The sequence below is a fragment of the Eublepharis macularius genome, chromosome 7 (genome assembly GCF_028583425.1).
Source record: "Eublepharis macularius isolate TG4126 chromosome 7, MPM_Emac_v1.0, whole genome shotgun sequence".
In the NCBI taxonomy this organism is placed as follows: domain Eukaryota; kingdom Metazoa; phylum Chordata; class Lepidosauria; order Squamata; family Eublepharidae; genus Eublepharis; species Eublepharis macularius.
Genome location: NC_072796.1, coordinates 98,818,385 through 98,837,579, shown reverse-complemented (window position 1 = coordinate 98,837,579; position 19,195 = coordinate 98,818,385). Strand labels below are relative to the sequence as shown.

General features: G+C 41.3%; 1 protein-coding gene across 2 annotated transcripts in view; it reads right to left on the bottom strand.

Moving 5' to 3' along the window:
- HNF4G (hepatocyte nuclear factor 4 gamma) overlaps nucleotides 1–18,494 on the bottom strand; it is an 85,043-nt gene extending 66,549 nt beyond the window's left edge. For both annotated transcript variants that reach the window (XM_054984931.1, XM_054984932.1), the window contains exon 1: nucleotides 18,351–18,494. The gene's annotated coding sequence lies outside the window, so the exon portion shown is untranslated. The remainder of the gene's footprint in view (nucleotides 1–18,350) is intronic.
- Nucleotides 18,495–19,195: the final 701 nt, after the last annotated feature.

Genomic DNA, 19,195 nt, shown 5'->3' with positions numbered 1-19,195 from the left:
GAAAATAACTGTCCCAACATCACTCGCTAAGTTTCATGGCAAGTACGAATTTAAACCTGGGTCCTTCCTGTTCTCAGTCACAGTCCATCTCTTTAAGCAGTACATCACATTGGCCCTCAGTTTCATCCTCAAATATAATGGTTAGAGCATCATACTAGAATCTGGGAGACCCAAGTTTGAATATCCACTCTGCAATTAAGTTCTCTGGGTGACTTTGTGCCACTTGCACACTCTCCGCATAACCCACTTCACAGAGCTGTGAGGACTGGCGAATGATGTAAGCAGCTTTGCGTACACATTGGAGAGAAAGGTGGGGCATAAATGAAGTAAAACAATTCAGAAGCTAAAAAGGCACAGAAATATGGTAGAGGGTACATGATATTGCAGCCTCATTGAAACTAAAAGCTATACACTACAGTTTTCTGGCATCTTGCCCAGACTGGACTTTTGATTTGATAAGCACTGTGATTTTTGTGCTCTAGATTTTATTCCCAGACACATAAGAGTCCCAATTCACATTTGGTACAATGGTACATGGGAAGATGAAGCTTAAGCCTTTTTCCACGCCATCTCTCTGACCTGAAACAGCCCCTGAGAGACATTATTGCCCTGATGGGCAAGCTTACTGTCATGGGTCTGTAGTCCTCAAGGAAGCCTGAGGCCTCCAGTAAATTTCCAATACACATGGTTGCCAATTCCTCTGTATTTCTCAAGATTCTTCCCCATTAAAGGATAGAATAGGACTAAGGAAAATTGGAGGGAAAAGAAAAGCCAATCGGAACCAAGGAGGCTGGGCCATGGGAGAACAAATATAAAGCTCCCTAGAAGGGGGAAGGTGTTCTTCTGGGAGCTGAGTGTCAGAGAGGTAACTAACAACAGAAGAGGTTCCCTCACCCAAAGAGGGTGGGCTGGACACAGGAAGGGCAAGGAATTGTAGGGACCCATTAGGTAGCCATTTTAGGAGGCTTTATTGTTTTTTGCTCTTCTTTATGTATTCATTTTGCCCTGTTTGTTGTAAATGTATCCCGTTAAACTGTTTCTCACATATGTTTCTTTTCTTTCCCCACCTGTAATTGTCTGTTTAATAAAAATGTTTGTTTTACTTTATCTGGGTCTTCACACCTCAAGCTCTACTGGTTACCTGGCAATGCCCTCACTAGTACAGGGGCACTGTTAGGAAGGATGAAGGGAAAGGAGGGGTTCTAGTTGAACTCTCAGACCACAGTGTCTGCTCCTGGACTGAAGGGAGAAGGAGGGAGAGGGGTGCATATGTGGGGCTAAAGGACCCCTAGAAGGAACACCCATGGTAGACAAGCCTCCTATGACCCCTCTTACCTGTGACACTTACATATACTGATGGCTTCATATAGGATTCTCTAATGGGGCAAATAATGGCTGTCCAGGTCAGCGGACTCATACTTATGGAACAGGTTATCTGTGTGTGAAATCATATCTCAAATTTTCTTATTGCTGGACTGCAGTCATAAGGAGCCATTGAAAAACAGCCATTCCAATTTTTTAAAAAAAGATGTAGATAATAGTATTAATTTTTAATCACCAATTGTTTGTAAATCCAATAAAATGCACAACAGGAGCAGCATTGATAATCTGCCAACATTTTTTAAAAGAGGAAAAACAGCTTTGTATTTTAGCGACTTTTCATAATATAAGCATACTAACTCAACAACTGTTCCAGCTAAATCCATATATATCTTCCTATCGCCTCTCTCATTTTCCTGAAAACCTAGTTATTTTATCTACCTCAACAACCAAGCTACTCTACCTTGTCATTTCAATTTTCACATATTTTCTGTTTGTGTATTAGTTCTATGATTCCACGAATCTCATCTCTGCAACCCACAGCCATAAGCTACTGTCTGGAACAAAGCTCTGTCTAAAATTCAATCTCAAACAAAATGAAAAGGAGGAGGGAGAAAGAAAATCACAAATGAGAAAGTGGACCACAACCAATCCTATGAGTCTCATTCTCACAGGTTCTGCAAATTCTTTTTGATTCATCAACAAACCTGAGTTTCAGGAGCATGCAGCATTTTCTGCTACTGCAGAGTTAACAAAAAAGGGAGATTAAACAAAAAATATTGTCTGAAAAACACTATATATTGTCGTTGCTGGTTGCTAGGTCAATACACAGCTATATACAACATGGAAAGCACTCAAATAGTCTTCTGTTCATTAAAAAACCCAGAGAGTGGATTTCTAGAATACTTAAAAGATAATATGACCAGTCTATCAAACTGACCGATATCCTGCTGTCCTCCACCTAGACCCTTTGACGTTTGCAGGTGCAGGAAAAGTCATATGTCCCATTTACAACCCTAACACTGCATTCCCTTTAGATTACTTAAAATTAGTAGAGTGTAAATCTTATGCTCATATGATACAACAGTCCAACCCTAACCAAAATCACACCCATGGGCTTAGAAGGTAGTAAATATGTTTAGGATGACACTACAAATCTTACATGGATCGGTATCTCAAAACATCGCTAACCACTACCACCACCGCCCTTTGATTGGTATCTGCATGTCAAATCTGTCCTACTTCATTGCCCTTGCTATCATAGCTGCCCTATCATACTAGCCTGAAATCTCTCTATACACCCAGAATTCTTATTCAGCAGACTGGCTGAACACAGCTCTTGCTGCTTTTTTTTCATTAGAAGAAATGTTGCTTTGATTCTTATGAAACAACAAGTGAGGCACTCACAAGGACTTTCCGGGGGGTCTCATTTTCTCCCCCCCCCCCACTATTTCCTCCTTACTTTCCTTGAAAGCTCTCATAGCCACTCTCCCTGCTTTCTTCTTTTCTTCATACCCACCCACCAGCCAACCTACTTGCTCTTTTCTTCAGTTTTCCTTCTCTCTCCCAGCAGCATCTGCCCAGGAAAACTATGGCCTGGTTATGCAGTGCAAGCAGCCAGTTCTGGAGAAGTCATGCAAGTTGAGTGGTAGCAAATTGTCTAGTCACCACTGGGGCTGGCCCCTATGAGCCCTCTTTCATGGGTCCATTTCCCCTGCCTTTACTGAAAGAAAGAAAGGCTTGAAGGCTGGCAATAATGTTGCAGTTGCCTAGCAACAGCCACTGAGGACAGTCATTTCTTAAAGCTACAGATGTTGCTTCTATTATGGGTGGGGGGGTTGACACCAATGGTTTATAGAAAGGTGTCTTGTTTGTTCATGGCTCCAGTCTCTGGATGTAAGCTTCCATAGACAAGGCCAAGTTAAGAATTTGATATATTGATTATTCTGTTGATATTGCCCAAGAGCTCCCAGAGACCTACTATATATAAGGAAGATATAGTGAGGAGGCATGACTCAGTGGCAGAGCTTCTGCTTTGCATGTAAAACATCCTGGGTTCAATACCTGTCATCTCCAATTAGAATGATCAGGTAGTAAGTAGGTGGTAAGAAAAACCTTCTCTCTGAAACTTGGACTTGTATTAACTCCAAGTTAATATTGGAGCCAGTATTAACATGAATAGTTCAATGGTCTGACTCAATAGAAGGCTGCGTTACTATGACTCCTGAACGACTTTTAGGGTCTATCATGAAAATCTATTCTGTTGTGTCCAGTAGGGTTGGCCAAAAAAAGTGCCAGATTCCTGCTATGCATAGTGGATAAAGCCATTTTTAATTCATTAAAACCAAAAGCAAAATCTGCAGAGCAGCATGAACTGGACAAATTTGCACACAATACATACTTGTCTTATGTGGTAGCAAATGTGTAGCTATTGTAAAGTAGTGTCTGCACATCTAGTTCCCCATCGTACTCAACAGCATTCTGCAGAACTCTTTGCTTCAGAAGTTCAGAATGTTCTTTATTTTTCCTCTTCCTGCTGCTTCCAACAAAGAATGTGAAGAAGAGACAAAGAAATAAAGAATATCATAATACCATGCAAATTTGTGGGGGGGGGGGGGGGGGAGTGAGAGAGAAATGTAGCCCATTTTGATAGCAGCTACCAACCTAATCTTACTCACAGGGTGCTTGCGATGGTAACATGGGGAAGAGGAGAACAATGTAAACCAGTTTGGATCCCTGTTTGGGAGAAAGATGGGGTATAAATGAAATAAAATGAAATAAAAAAATACTTCCTGTTGGGTTCTAAGAAAACTAAACTAGAAAAACAAAAGCTACTTTTTGTTCCTCAGACTTCTCAGGATGTTATCTTAAAGATGTCGTTTTTAAAAATGAATTGAAATGAAAAGAATAATACTGAGAGAATCCTTGCTGTTATCTAAATGTTAACAGGCTAAAACTGATTTGTGCTTAACAGGAAAATAAAAACTACAATGACTAGGAGTTCACTGGGAATTTTATGAAGAGTCTTCATCCTGTCCAGTAGCATCATCTATGCATGCTTTTAAGAGCAATTGTTTTATTAGAATAGATGATGCTAGTTCCTTCCAATCCACATTTTAAGGATTTGTGCAACATATTCTGCATTATCAATAATCATACGTAGTACAAATCATACAAGAAAGGCTCAGTTTAGCATCACCTCTGAGAGCAGCTTCAAAGAGAATCCATGGTACTGGAAGATATGCGGGGATCTAGAGGAAGCTGGTCAAGGGAATCAAGAGCCACACTGCTTGTTTTACAGTTGGGACTTCCTGGATAACCGTCATGGCCCCATTAGAGAAGAAAATGTATCCGAAGGGTAGGGAAGGAAAACCTAGTCACATTACCATTTATTTTTATTTACATTATGTATCTATTTTGGTATTTATAGTCTGCCTTTTTCAATGAGTCTCAAGGCAGAATACGCAGTGTGAGTCAATACAGTCAATTTTAAAGGCATGTAATAGGGTAAATGCAAATTTTCAAAGATTTAAAACCAGCAGAAATCCAACACAGAGTTGAAATGCTGAAACAGAGCATAAGCAATTCTCAGGCTGACATATTAAATAACACAGAAGCTGCCCAGTAGGATCATACTTAAAGCCATAGACAGAACATAGTAGTAAAGGCTATAATCTCTTTACTGATGCATCTCTTTAAGAGCACTGTACAGCAATCCTATCTGAATAAAAAGCATTCTTGAATAATTCAGTATTGCGTAGTTTGTGGAAAGCCAGGAGAGTGAGAGCTTTCCTAATCTCTTCATGTAGGCCATTCCATAAAGTGGGGGCTACCACAGAGAATGCATGTGTATCGGCAGTTGTTGATTTTGCCTATGTGCAGGGTGACACCTGCAAAAGGCCCTGTTCAGATGAGCGAAGTTGCTGTGGTGGGACACAGGGAGAGAGAGGCAGTTCCATAGATATGATGGACCAAGGCCATGAAGGGCTTTGTATGTGATAGCCAATACCTTGAATTGAGCCAACAAAGTGACTGCAGAATTGGGCTAATATTCATACTCTTCCTTGCTGAGCTCCACCGACTGGAGTCTCCAAATGAACTTAGAGAGGAGACCTATGTATGGTCCATTACAGTAACAGTGTTATTGTGGCATGGATCTAGGTGGCCAGATTGGCCATGTTGAGGTAAGGGCCATCTTCCAGGCTAGACTGAGTTTGTAGAAAGCATTTTTTTGCAGCTGCCTTATCTTGCTTCAATGACTGATCAAAAAATTAGAGCAACAGCAATAGCAAAAATGCTGAAATTGATGCTTAATGAAACTTCAGGAAAACCTCCCTTCTTTAATAAATGCCTTAAAAGGCATAGGAAATATAGTGGTCATAGTACAGCTTAATATTAGCAAGGGGCTTGGCTTAATCTATATATGCCACCCTGTTAAAACAGCTGATTTGAACTAAGTAATTTGAACTAAATCGTATTTTCAGAAGACACACATACAAAGTAACCTAATTACTATCCCCCGAAAAGATGAGTACTCAACACAGAATTCCCAGCAAACTCACTGGGTACTTTGCCTTAAAGATCTGATGTCAACCAGTACACTAGATTTCAAAGTTTTCCTATGATAATAGACTGTGAATTATTCCTAGACAGCATTCGTGCACATTCACTTCTCATGTTCAAGAGCACCCCATCATTTTGAAGTTATAGCAAATTGCTCATATGGAGAATATGACGGAAAAATAGTTAAATGGGTTTTTAGTTTCTACTAATATGATTTAGGCTCTGTAAATAAGGAAGAAGATATACCATCAAGTCATCAATCAGTTGTTTGCAAACCACCAGGAAAAGCTTTCTAGACCACAATGTGAAAACCTCTGATCTATTTATTCTGTAAATGTAAGTGTCTAGAGACCACCAGGCACATACACTGTTATCAAGACACTTTGTGACGGGAAAAATAAAAATAAACACACTAATGACACTGTGTAACAGTATGTGGGAAAGGCATTTTACCCTTAAATTACATGACTAATGAGGCATATAAAGTGGCTCTAAATGGATTTAGGTCAAGCTGTAAGGCTGACCTTTAGCAGCTTATCGATTTTCAACAGTGATCTAGAATCTCATATACCAATAACAGAATTAAATGCTTCTCGTCAGCAGGAGGAGATAGGCTTCTGACAGGCTCATCACATACATCAAGTTTCCATCCCACCATGAATAACCTAGGAGGATTCTCCCAATATGAAGCGTATCATCTCTTTCCTTAACCACTTCAGAAATTACAGAAAGGATACTTTGAGGCTGGTCATGAACAAAAGGACAACTTCCTGTAGGAAATGGATGTTGAACAATGTTGTTTCAGCAGTATCACAGGAGTTTTTTTAAAAAAATAACAGATCAGTGATCTCTCGAAGAACTGAAAACACATTAGGACCAACAGCGTTATTTTCAATAGAAACTGTTTTAACTTTATGATAAATTTACTTCACTCATTCTCTAGCAGCTTCATCACTAAAAACCTAGCTGCAATATTACAAGATCAGTGATCATATCTTCTCAGCAGCTTTCTTTAAAAAAAGCAAAAAGCAGCAGCTGCACAGGTCCCTAATTCAGTTTGGGGTTGTAGGCCTGGGCAAAAAGAGGTTTAGTTTGCCACTCCTACTTGGATTTTACCAAACAAAACCAAACGTCTACCACATGCTGATATTCACCATGAAGAGGAAAAAAAAACAAGAGGATGCCAGCCTTTCTCCTTCCCTCTCCAGGGAAGAATAGTGCATATGAGGCAGTTTTGGTATGCAAAACTGTGTATGGTTGCAATTCAAAAGAGACCCCCACAATTTGCTTTTTTAAAACTCTGGGAAGATCCCATTTCTGCATGTCATCTACTTCAAACCTCATTTAAATGTGTGGAGCTGCCTATACAGAATCAGACCACAGGTCCATCTGGCTCAATATTTTTGTTGTTGACTGGCAGTCACTCTCCAAAGTGTCAGGCAGAATTGTCTCTCTTAATACCAGGTCCTTTGATTGAAATGCCAGGAACTGAAGCTGGAACCTTTTCTATAGAAATAATGTACTTCTGAGTGATTGTCCTTCCCTCACTTAATCACTAACGACATTAACAGGAAGGAGGGGGAGAGGACTGGTTAGCCATAGGCAAACCCGTTGCTTTGATGATGGCAACATTATATGGGGACTTGTATGCGTATCCATCCAAACTCAAAGACCACAAAGGGAATATAAGAAGGGCCTACTAGATCAGACCAATGGCCCATCTAGCCCAGCAACCTGTTTACCACAGTGGCTGACCAGGGCCATTTCCACACAAGTTAAATAATGCACTTTCAATGCACTTTCGCAATCCTTTGGAAGTGGATTTTTTGTTCCACACGTGGAAAATCAGTTTCAAACGTTCATGAAAGAGTACTGAAAGTGGATTATCCAACGTGTGTGGAAGCAGCCCTTATGTAATGGAAGGTCCATAGCAGAGACACAAAGTTTGCCACTGCTACACCTCCCCTGCAGCAAATGACATTCAGAGGTATACTGGAGGTCCCATTTAGCCATTGTGGCTAAAAGATATTGAAGCTATCTATGATACTGGTTTTCATCCAGCTTCAGAAAAAGTTTTTTCCCCATTTGTTCTGAATCATATTATTACTTCATATATAATGCTTTCCAATACAATTTGCATATACATTTGTAACAAGCTGAGCTACCAAGGAATGACAAATTAAGTGACAGAGGTATACTTGTGAACCAGTGCAAAGTATATTCCATACTAGCACTATTCCTAATCCACCATTTGTAGAGCAATAGAATGTTCCCAGACAATAGACGGGGTACCATTTCTGCAACAGAATGATAACGCTTCTGTGAGGAGACTGTTCCCTGGAAGGGCAAATGTTTTGGAAAAAAGGGGCAGCACACACTCTACTGTGGGAGAGATGAGGTATGCAGCCTAAATCTCACTTTTTTTTTTAAGAAAAAGGAATAGAAAAGATATGGGCAACCAATGGTATTATATAACCAATTTGCTTGTCATGTACATTGCACAAGTTATACACCATCCCAAAGCGCCATATCTGGGGTGGGAAATAAACAAATGTTCCTGTTGTTAAAATATTAGAATTTGAATGTTCTTAGAGTGCAATAGAGGAACAACTACATGAAACCACTGTTTATTTTATTCATTTAGGAATTTTTTACATGGCCTCTCCTGAGTCCTTTGTGAGGCAGTTTACAAATAAAAACATCATAAAATCATTGTAAAATCATAGAACAAAACAAACCATTTAAAAAGCCATAAAAATAAGTCATGATGAGGTTTAATGATATGTTAATGTTCTCCTAAAAGCAGTGATGAGAAAGCAGCATAGTTGAGAGGGGTACTTAACTCTCTATTCCAAACTACTGTTTGTTTCACCAAGGAAGTTTATAAGAGAGGCAAAATGGTACAGGGTAAAAGGGTTAACCCCTTCCTGACAAGCTCTGCATCCCCAATCAAATTAACAGCCCTTGTGCATGTTTTTGTGAAATTCGGTTACCCATCTCCTGCACTTCACAGGATTTAACCCCTATATTCTAGGCAGGTAAACATATATTTAAAAGCCTCAGAAGTATACATTTGTGGTGCAACAACATGGTTTTTGGAAGGGCCATTCTTGTAACACAAACACATGCTTTTATTCATTTTATTTTAGTAAACAAGTTAACGTTTTTTCTGGGCTCTTCGGTCTTTTTTTCAGCTATGGAAGCTATTTGGTTTCACTTCTTTGATTGCAGTTAACAATGGATTGGAGCCCAGGGAAGATTAGTCAGGTTCCTTTTGGTGCACTGCCTTGGCAGCCCAGAGCCATGAGACAGGCAAGTCCTGACATTAAGAACACTGAAAGTTTTGCAAGACATTGAGCATTCCAGAGGAGCACTTCATGTTCTCAGACAGGTTTCTAAGAGACAAGCACCAGTGTTAAAAAATTCATTTCAACCATTTTACCTGAATTGCAGTTCAGCTAGGAGAACAAGAACTGACAGACTCAGCCCTCAAATCCAGATGCAAGCTCTCTGCCTTCAGCTTGATTTAATAAAATACTGTAAAAATTTCAATTGTTTTTTTTTCTTCTTAAGAAAGAAATTGTCACAAATAAGCAAACTTTGCCAGGAAATAATATACAGTGGATGGGTAGTACCAGTTAGCGATCAGCCTAAGGTCTGGATACAGATTGGGGGCAGTAAGGGACACTAATTAAGTTGTGTGGAATGGATACTTTCCCATGTTGTAGAACATTCAAGAACCTGTGATAGTGGGTCACATATGTAAACAACATGCAACAATGTCTTCATCATATCACTTTCAATTGTTTTGACCCTGTAACAATGTGGGGGGAGGGGCTTAAACACATTGCATTTGCAAGCCATTTTCAAAGTATCTTGGGTAGAAAAAAAAATCTTACAAGGCTGTTTTTATTTCTGATGGCAGAAATTGTTCTGTTTCACATGCTAAAATATCCAGAGCTTGGAAACTCAGTTTGACATGAGGCAGAATATTTCTGTTACACAGATTCACTCCTCCCATAATTATTTTTTTTTTACCCCAATAGTAACATGCATAGATTTCTGGCTTTTTTCTCCAGAGTGCACTTTTGTTTACAGAAAGCAAACTTAAGTGGCAAGTTTTTTTTTTTTTACTTTGGAGACATGGTTTACTACTGTATAGGTGACAAATTCCCAACAAGATGGTGTTGAAGAATACTATCTCCCCACCTCCTGTCTAATAGGAACAGTTTTCCAGTTAAACAAATCATGAACATTTGCGTAAGTTCAGAATATATATAAGGATGGGGGGAAATGTCCAATTGGTTGCTGAATCTGGAAATAAACCAAGATGGAGGCCACACCACTGTCTACCAAAGACTAGTCACTATTAGAGCACCAGCAAATGTCAGGCCCTGAAAAGCCTATTACTGTTGCAAGCACTAGATAGAAATCTTTCCCTTTTACTTATAGGGTAGTAAGACACAGAGTCTGGACTAAAGTTCTCTCTACTCTTTCTCCTGAGGAGTTACAAAGGGCAGGCAGCTAGCCCATAGTATTTTAAAATCTCAAGGGCTGCCATGTCATGTTGTGAAGTAAATCTCATACAATTCATCACCCAAGTTGGAGGAAAATAGTTTGAAGCTCAAAAATAATGAATTCTGTCATTTCCAATAGAAGTGTGAAGGGAGAATTATGAATGAACCTTTTAAAAATACGTGTGTGGAGGGAGATTGCCCTTCTACAAAATGAAAGCAGCACGCTTGTGTTTAAATGGCCCAATCCTGAAACCAAGACCTTTCGCTTTCAATTAACTTAAATTGACAATTGGAAAAGGTTTGAAAATGTAGCCTGGCTCTTTCTGTTTGATAGATTTCAGCTTTGACATTATATGTGTTATTCCAACCTGAATTTTACTTCTCCTTTAAAAAAAAATGTAAAGTGAAAAACCTGATTCAATCATAGCTGTTGAATTAAGGATTAAAATACCTCTAAAGTGAAGAAAATTTAACACAATTTTTGTTTTTGATACCATCTCTGCCAATTATTTCAATTATGTTATTACATCTGTACTTTACAATGATAAAGCATTCACAGTCCCATCCTAAGGATATTTGCTCAAAAGAAAGTCTCACTGTGAGCCCTTTCAGATGCATAAGACTGTGAGCTTAGCAATTATCAACAATGTGCAATGTAAAGAAAAGAGGTGTAATATGTATTCCTTTAAGTTACTACATATTACTAAGAAAATTTTCTGGGGGAAGAAATCCTTACATTCACCTTTATGATAAGTTGCAATTGTCATCAGAAGAACAGTATTCCTTATCTGCTATATGTCTGCATAGGACTGGGAAAATGCAGCTATCAGAAACAATAAATCATGCAGAAGCAAGAACTGGTTCCATATAATGAATCCAGGATATGCAGCCTGGCTTACATTTCATGCTTAGCATCAATGTTGTAAAGAATCTCTATTTGCTTTTGTACTTACTTGGGATGCAAGAGAAGGTTTCTGTACAGTTAAACAAGGCCTCCAAAGAAGGTTAACAAGATCTGACCAACTATAAAAGAGGTATATCTACTTACAAAATTACCATTAATACTACTGAAAAATTAAGTTGGAAGATCAATGACATTGAGAATTTTGGAGCACATGTCATATAACCCCAAAGCCAATTCTTCAGTTGTTATTCAGCTGGTAGATGTGGAGGTCTATTCAGGTTATCTTGTCTTTGCAGGTAATTAGTCTGGGGTGGTCGGAGGGTGATGCAGAAGCATTTCTGAGATGAGAGGAAAGATCCTGCTAACAGCAAGCTAGCAGCAACTGAGTTTGTTTTCCTCTCCCTGCACGTAGTTTGTAGGGAGGAGAGACAGAAGAAAGAACTGAAGGAAATTTGTTCTGCTGCTCGTAGCATGAAACCAAGACCAGGCCAGATATGTTTGTTGTATGTTTAAATGGTTTAGTAATTTGAAATGTTTGCAAACCACTTTGAATAAGCAACATCAAACTCTGTGGCACAACTTTCAAATTAAAAAAAAATTAAGGTCAACCTATAAAGTACTTCCTGATCCAACCATAATGTTGGTAACTGTGATGACATCAATACAATTATTCGTCAAAATTATCACCACATTACTTCATGGACATACAGGTTTGCATACATTTTCACAGGTTTGCATATCGTTTTGTATCTTTTTTAAACAACAAAATTTTCACTTCTCATTTCCTACACACAAAACATCGGTAGTGGTGTACCAACACAAATTCCATTAAGCAATCACCTGGACAGCTCCCGTAGAAAAAATGACGATGGCCATTGCCCATAAGGAGCCAAAGTACCGGCTCAAAGCAGCTTGAAACTGCCAGGTCAAAGGGGAGACACAACACTCAATAGGTCTTCCAATCTACTGGTCCATGGCTAAATATTTGCAAAGCCTGGACAACTTGCAATTTAGCAAGCCAGATGAACCCCACTGTGGCTTTTCAAAAGCTCCCCTGCTTTTGTAGTTTAAGGCATGTAGCAAAGACAGGAAGTTTATTGAATACCTGGTGGCATGGGCTGCCTTACTTTAGTGAGTCACAATTCAAAAGAATTAAATCAACCCAGTCCAGTCTTTCCTTGAAAGAGAAAGCATAAGCTTCGTAAACAGCTTGTTCCACATTTAAATTGTTCCTACTGTTAGAATTAAATATAATTTTTGACCTAGGTGACCTCAGGCCTCTAACCAGAAATCTGGTGATGGTGCAACGGTAATTATAAGAATGCTGGAGAGAGGGGCTGCAATTCAATGCAAAACAGCAGGGGGGGAACCGCAATTGAAGTGGTCTTTTTATTGACATTTTAAATAATATTTGACAAGCGCTTGCCATTTATTTTTCATTTTATTTACAAGTTGGCTATTATCCCAGCACCTCTGTCTTCAGTGGCAACTTTAAGGCCGTAAGAGAATTACTGTTATTGAACATTTGGCCTGTACATTTTCCAATTCTCTTCATAACTAAAAAAGCTATTTTTAAAAAATTAAAACTTCATGTAAGGGGCCTGGGATGGACTCTTGCAACTTTCCCCATTCTATAAAAAATGAACCGTTGTTCTCCAACATCTTTCCTGCATCTTTGAAATGTTTGAAATTGCCACCAAATTCTTCTTTCTCTAGGCTAAACTCAGTCAGTTTCTTCAGCCATTCCCCACAGTGTATGTCTGCTAGCACCAATAATTCTTAAATGGCAACCCACGATGTACGCGGGAGGCTCTGTGAGATCACAATAATAAAAAGATGTGCATTTACTAAACAGCAATAAATACCCAATTCATTTCATTTTTAAAATAATCTGCTTTCTTCTGTATCAAAAGTATTCCAGGATCTCCCACCCAGGCAGCAATCATCCCCAGGACTGTTTAGCTTCATATGTTACTTTGTTATACTCTCTTCAACATGGTTGCCAACCTCCAGGTGGAGCCCAGAGATCTCCCAGAATTACAATTGATTTCCAGACTACAGAGATCAATTCCCCAGAAGAAAATGGCTGCTTTGGAAGATGGATGCTACGGCATTATACCCCACTGAGATCCGTGCCCTCCCTAAACCCCACCTTCCCCAAGGTTCCACCCCCAAATAGCCAAGAATTTTCCAGCTTGAGGTTCACAAACCTACCCTCCAACCATACTCTAGGACCACATGCATAACCTTTTGAAGCTACTGTACTGGATGTATTGGAAAAGAAAAAAAGGAGGTTAGCTAGAACATGGTTAGCCAAAGTTTGATTTATACATATACCATGTGATTGAGATGTCTGCTAGCAGCACTGTTTTAATTCTCCTTTGTCCAAACCATTGTACTTATTCAGTGTCACAGGGCTTTTTTTCTGGGAAAAGAGGTGGTGGAATTCAGTGGTGGAACTCAGGACCGCACAATGACATCACTTTGGGTTAGCTGGAACAAGGGGGAGTTTTTTAAAGTTTAAATTGCCCTCAGCAAAAATGGTTACATGGCTGGTGGCCCCGCCCCCTGATCTCCAGACAGAGGGCAATCTAAACTCTCCTCTGTCTGGAGATCAGGGGGCGGGGCCACCGGCCATGTGACCATTTTCAAGCGGTGCCGGAACTCCATTCCACTGCGTTCCTGCTGAAAAAAAAAGCCCTGCAGTGTCAAGAATTCAGTTCAACTTCAGCCCAGTCACAGAATGCAAAGATTTGAGTTTTTGGGAAGCTTTGCCAGCAGTCTCCCATGCAGCAGCTGTGTAATAAGACATAAATGGAAGTAGGCACCCAAAACAGCACTCTACAATACAATACAATTAAAGCACTGTTCCTCCCCACCCCGATCCATTTTCCTCATGATTAACCTTTTCTAACTTGCTCATATTAATCTTAAATCGAAGTGCTGAAAATGAATAGCTCATGCATTATGTCAAGCATTAGAACTTCCAGATGAGGGGATAGGCTGCTTCTGTTGACATAATCTTCAAATGCACCTTCCTTTCTCATTTAGCCACTATGTGTCACCGAGAATTGCTTTCCGCGATGAAAGGCATAACTTGTTCCTGGAAGCCTCAGTACTACAAAAACATTCACCCAAAAAGGAAGGCTCTGTTTGGCATTTACGTCAAGTCAAACACATGGCAAGAGAAATTGCCCCTTATTGTAATAAATACGACTTTAGGAAAGTTGGAAGGACAGAAGGAGAGTAGAAGGCTTTGCGATATTCCAATTGCATGAGCCACTAAAATGAAAGACAACATTTCTGAACAAGGTAACTGCACTGGGATCTTGTCGGACACCTGATTTTTTTAATGTGTATGAGGTGAGCCTCAGGCAGAGCTGCCTTGCATCTGTGAGACAGGAAGAAAGGGACAGGGAATTGAGGATCAGGCAATGAAAACAGCATTTTAAACTGGCTTTTTTCCACCCTCAAAGCTGTGGAGTAACAGAGGAATTATGGGAAGTATGGACCAGGTTACAAAAGAGCATTTTAAGTGTTTTCCACCTTAAGTCCCTTTATACACATCAAAAAAGAGGGGAAGAAAGAGAATGGGATGATCAATAAAAGGTTCCAAACTCTCTCCCCACATCCAGCTTTAACTGAATACTTCATGTTTTTGTTAAGGTTTTTTTAAAAATCTTGTGTATATTACATGACACGCAAAATTATACTTTAAATCTTACAACACACTTACAGTTTTATACTTTCTCCTGTGAATTCAGTGCATTTCCAAAAATTGTAAATTTGGAAATGGGTTTTTTTTTTACACTTTATTATTTCTTACCGTTTATCAATATTCTGTAGAGTAAAATAAATCTCATAGTTCTAGTACATAACCCCACTTACAGAGGTTTACCTGAGCGGGGGGGAGAGGGGCTCATTCAGTTACAGGAACTTATTTATGGAAGACACTATAGCATGGTAGCTAAGAAGGCATGCTGTGATCTGCTGTAGCATAGTGGTTAAGTGGTTTGGCTATGAATCAGCACTCTACTGGTTTGAATCCCACTACTGCCATGAGCACAGTCGTGGCCTTGGGTAAGCCACTCTTCTCAGCCCCAGCTTCCCAGCAGTCTTGTGGGGATAATAACAACAATTTGTTCATCGCTCTGGGTGAGGCACTAAACTGTCTAGAAGAGCGGTATATAAGCACAGCTATTGTTATTAATGTTATTATTATCCAAGAAGTCGCTGGTTCAAATATCTGCACAAACCACTCTCTCATCTTGTATATTATTAGGATAATAATGCTGCCTAGCTTACAGGGATACAGGAACAGTAATAATTTATGTGGGACATGGAAAGTACTCTATAAATGTTAAGTCTTACTATAAAGCATGTTAACATCTAAGCCATGTACAGTATGCACCTCAGTGGAAGAGCAACTCCTTTGCAGGAAGAAGGTCCCATTTTCAATTCCTGGAATCTCCAGTTAAAGGCTTTCAGGTAGCAGCTATTGAAAAAGATCTTTCCCTGCTTGAAAGTTGCATACTAAACTGGATGTACCAGTGGTCTGACTTCTTCTAAAGCTGCTTCATGTGTTCATATTTCAAACTATTCTTGCAGAAAGTGTGTAAGTAAGCTACAAAGACCTGCAACATGAGAATCCATGTGAAAAGAGGCTCTTGCTGTACTAGATATCTCTTCCTGCATTTACCTCTACACTAAGAGGCATCTATCTGGCAACCGATCCAAGTGTTACATATGCGATTGTAGAGCTTTATACAGTTCCAGCTGACGAACTATAAAAAGAGTGACCAGACACAGAAAACAGGGTTCCATAGATGAGGGCATTTGGCAGCTACAGTTCTCATACTCCTAGTACTCCTGCTTCGTTTCTTTCTCAAAGCATAATGGATTTTTTTACATCAGTTCATATGAACAAATGTAACAAATATCTTTGTTACTGACCCACATAGATTGCCTCTTACACTGATTCATAAACATTCAGGGAGCTCTTCAATATGCAAAAATGTCTGTATGTTTGCAGGTTATGTTCTGTGAGGAAAGGGAAAATCATCTAGTCAGCTGTGATATAAACCTCATACCTGTACCTTAAGCATGCAAATAGCTTTGTGGAGCAGGCTGAACACTGGGAAGAGATCCTAGAAGGTAGAAAAGTTAAGGTCAGTGAATCATGTGGCTGAAGGAAGAGTGTAAAGTGGACAACAGGCTTTAAAAAAACAGAAAGAGTGAAGGAGGTTTAACATAAAAATCAAGAAAATACAAGGGAACGCAGCAGGAAGGTACAATGAAAAAGGAGATCCTGAAGAAACTTCAGAGCCCGTGAGCAACAGGAGCTGGATGGGAGACTATGTAGCCTCAGCCAAGGGAAAAGATGAGTAAAGGAAATGGAGGAAGCAGGTGGTGTGACCACTGTTGGTGGATACAAAGAGGAAGGGAGGAGTAGACAAATTCATAAAAGTGAGCCATGGATGGACCCATTAGCCTTGACAGTTGAATGGAACCTTCATGTTCAAAGGCAGTATACCTCTGAATACCAATTGCTGGGAGGCAACAGGGAGAAGTCTTATGAACCTTCTGTGGCAGCAGTTGGTGACTGGGGGAACAGAACACTGAACTAAATAGACCATTGTTCTGATGCAAGCAGGACTTTTATGTTCATGATCAAGGAATTAGTACCTGCTATGGAATACCCTCACAGGATCATATGGCTATGCATTGTGTGGTCTGAAAAAGACAGACAGGAACATAAGGTCAGGTGGGCTATGGTCCAGCAAGGTGGGGGGCACTGGTTGCTAGAGCTTAAATTTAAACCTTGAGGGTGTCGTTGTATTTTTAAAAGTCACATAGAAGGGAAATTCTGCCACTTTCAATTTCTACTGAGGTTCATCACTATGTACCAGCAACCCATGTAAATACCACACATTGATGTACACTAGCCAGCCAGTTCTTTGGCTGCAAGCTTCTAAGCAGAACCACTCACAGAAGCACAACGCAGTTGGGGTTTATTTATACAGGGCAATTTCACCTACTTGGCAATCTAGGAATCCTATATTCCTGGTGGACCCGAAGCCACTACGTGCCCACCGCCACACTAACAAAATTGCATGTGAAGCTTCAAGGACATGTATGTGTGTGCCTATCCAGCACTAATTGTTCCACCTCAAAAAGAAGCTGTAGAAAATTGCAGGAGTTGTACATATGGTCATTATGGCTGCAATCCCTTCCATACTTAGCTAAAAATAAATCTCAACAAACTCAGCAAGATGTACTAGTACAGGACCTGGTCTATGGTGTCGGCCGCATGCAGAGGCCTGCAATTTGACCCATGGAACTACTTATTGTTTAACCCCTGACGAGTTCTAATGCTAAACCAACAAGAGAGCCCGGCAGCACTTTAAATACTAAAAGGTCTATTCCTCCACAAGGCTTCTCGAGCCAAAGACCACTTTTAACGTTGTCCAAGAACGCCCGGCCGCCATCGCACGAACAAGGAAGGGAAGCCAGGATGCTTCGAGCCGCGCCCCCTCGTTGACTTCCTCCAGGCCTTCTGGAACCTGGGCGTGGAGCTGTGAAACTCCTCCCCTCCGAGAGTGGCGTTTATATGATGTATTACTGGGAGGTGAAAGAAACGCGGGGGAGCAGGAGTGGCCGGCGCTGGCCGAGGGGCGCCGCTCAGCCTAGTTTCTTTTCGGCAAACTCGGCAGTCCTTTGGCTATCAGGGCAAGGGAGGCGCTAGTGCCCGAAGGGGGAACCCCAGCGAGCGTCGAATGCCGAATGCCCAGCGGTAAAAAGAACAGGCGGCCCGGCCTCGGTTCTCTGGGGAATCTGCGGGCGCGACTCTCAGCCGCTCGAGCCCCCACGAGGCACGTGAGCCCTCGTTCTGCCCGGACCCCGGTGGGTCGCACCGGGCTAGCGAGAGACGTTCTCGCGGGCGGCACCGGAGGCTTCCGACCTGGCCCTGGAGGCCTCGCTCCGGGCAGGGAGGCGGCAGCGCTCCGCTCCGTCTGCCAGGAGGCGCCGCCAGATATGAAACTCACCTGGCTGGCCGAGTCACTCCTTGGCCTTCTCGCGAGTCAGATGCGCGGCGGCGAGAGCCGCATCTCCACGCCTCCCCAGCGGCGATTGCAGCCCTCGGTCGCCTGCGCTGGCCAAGCCGCGCCGCACACGTGCCCTGGGGGGGATCTTAACTCGGCTCAATGGCGGCGGGGCAAGCGCCGGAGCCCCGAGCAGCATCGGATCGATTTACTAAACAAACTGAAACGTGGGTGGGGATGTTAAACAGTAACCAGGAGCCTCCAGGAAAACCGAAAGCGTCGCGGTTGCCTCCTCTCTGCCTGCGACCGGCCTTCCCTTGGCCCGGGGTCAGCGAACAGAGGAAGTCACAAGTTCCTCTGAGCATGTGCAGAGTGCAGCTTTCTTGCGCACCCGCTTCCTATAATTGGCTCTCAACTATTGAAAGAGTGGAGTTCTCCCGTTCAGAAGGTGAAGCTAAGGTGCTAGGAGGGCTTCGGTCGTTTAGACCGATCCTGTGCATGTTTACTCGGAAGTAAGTGATGCCTTGCTTAATGGGCTTGCCTTCCGGGTCAGTTTACAAAGGATCGCAGCCTGGACACAGGCTGTTCCGCAACCGACTAAACTAAAAGTGGAGGAATTTACGCGCCACAGTTAAAAGGGGACCCGGGTGAAGTCCCGTTGAGTTCGAGTGTCTGGCTATCATCTGCAGTTTTAGTAACCGCAGGCGGATTTACTTCGCAGCCGGATTGAGGGTCCCTAGTGACGGATCCAAGCACGTTTGTGCAGCTTTAAACTGGCTCAATTTGAACTGAGCAAATTTACTTTGAAGTCAACACCACCAAGGCTTCTGAACACTGCCCGGGACTAA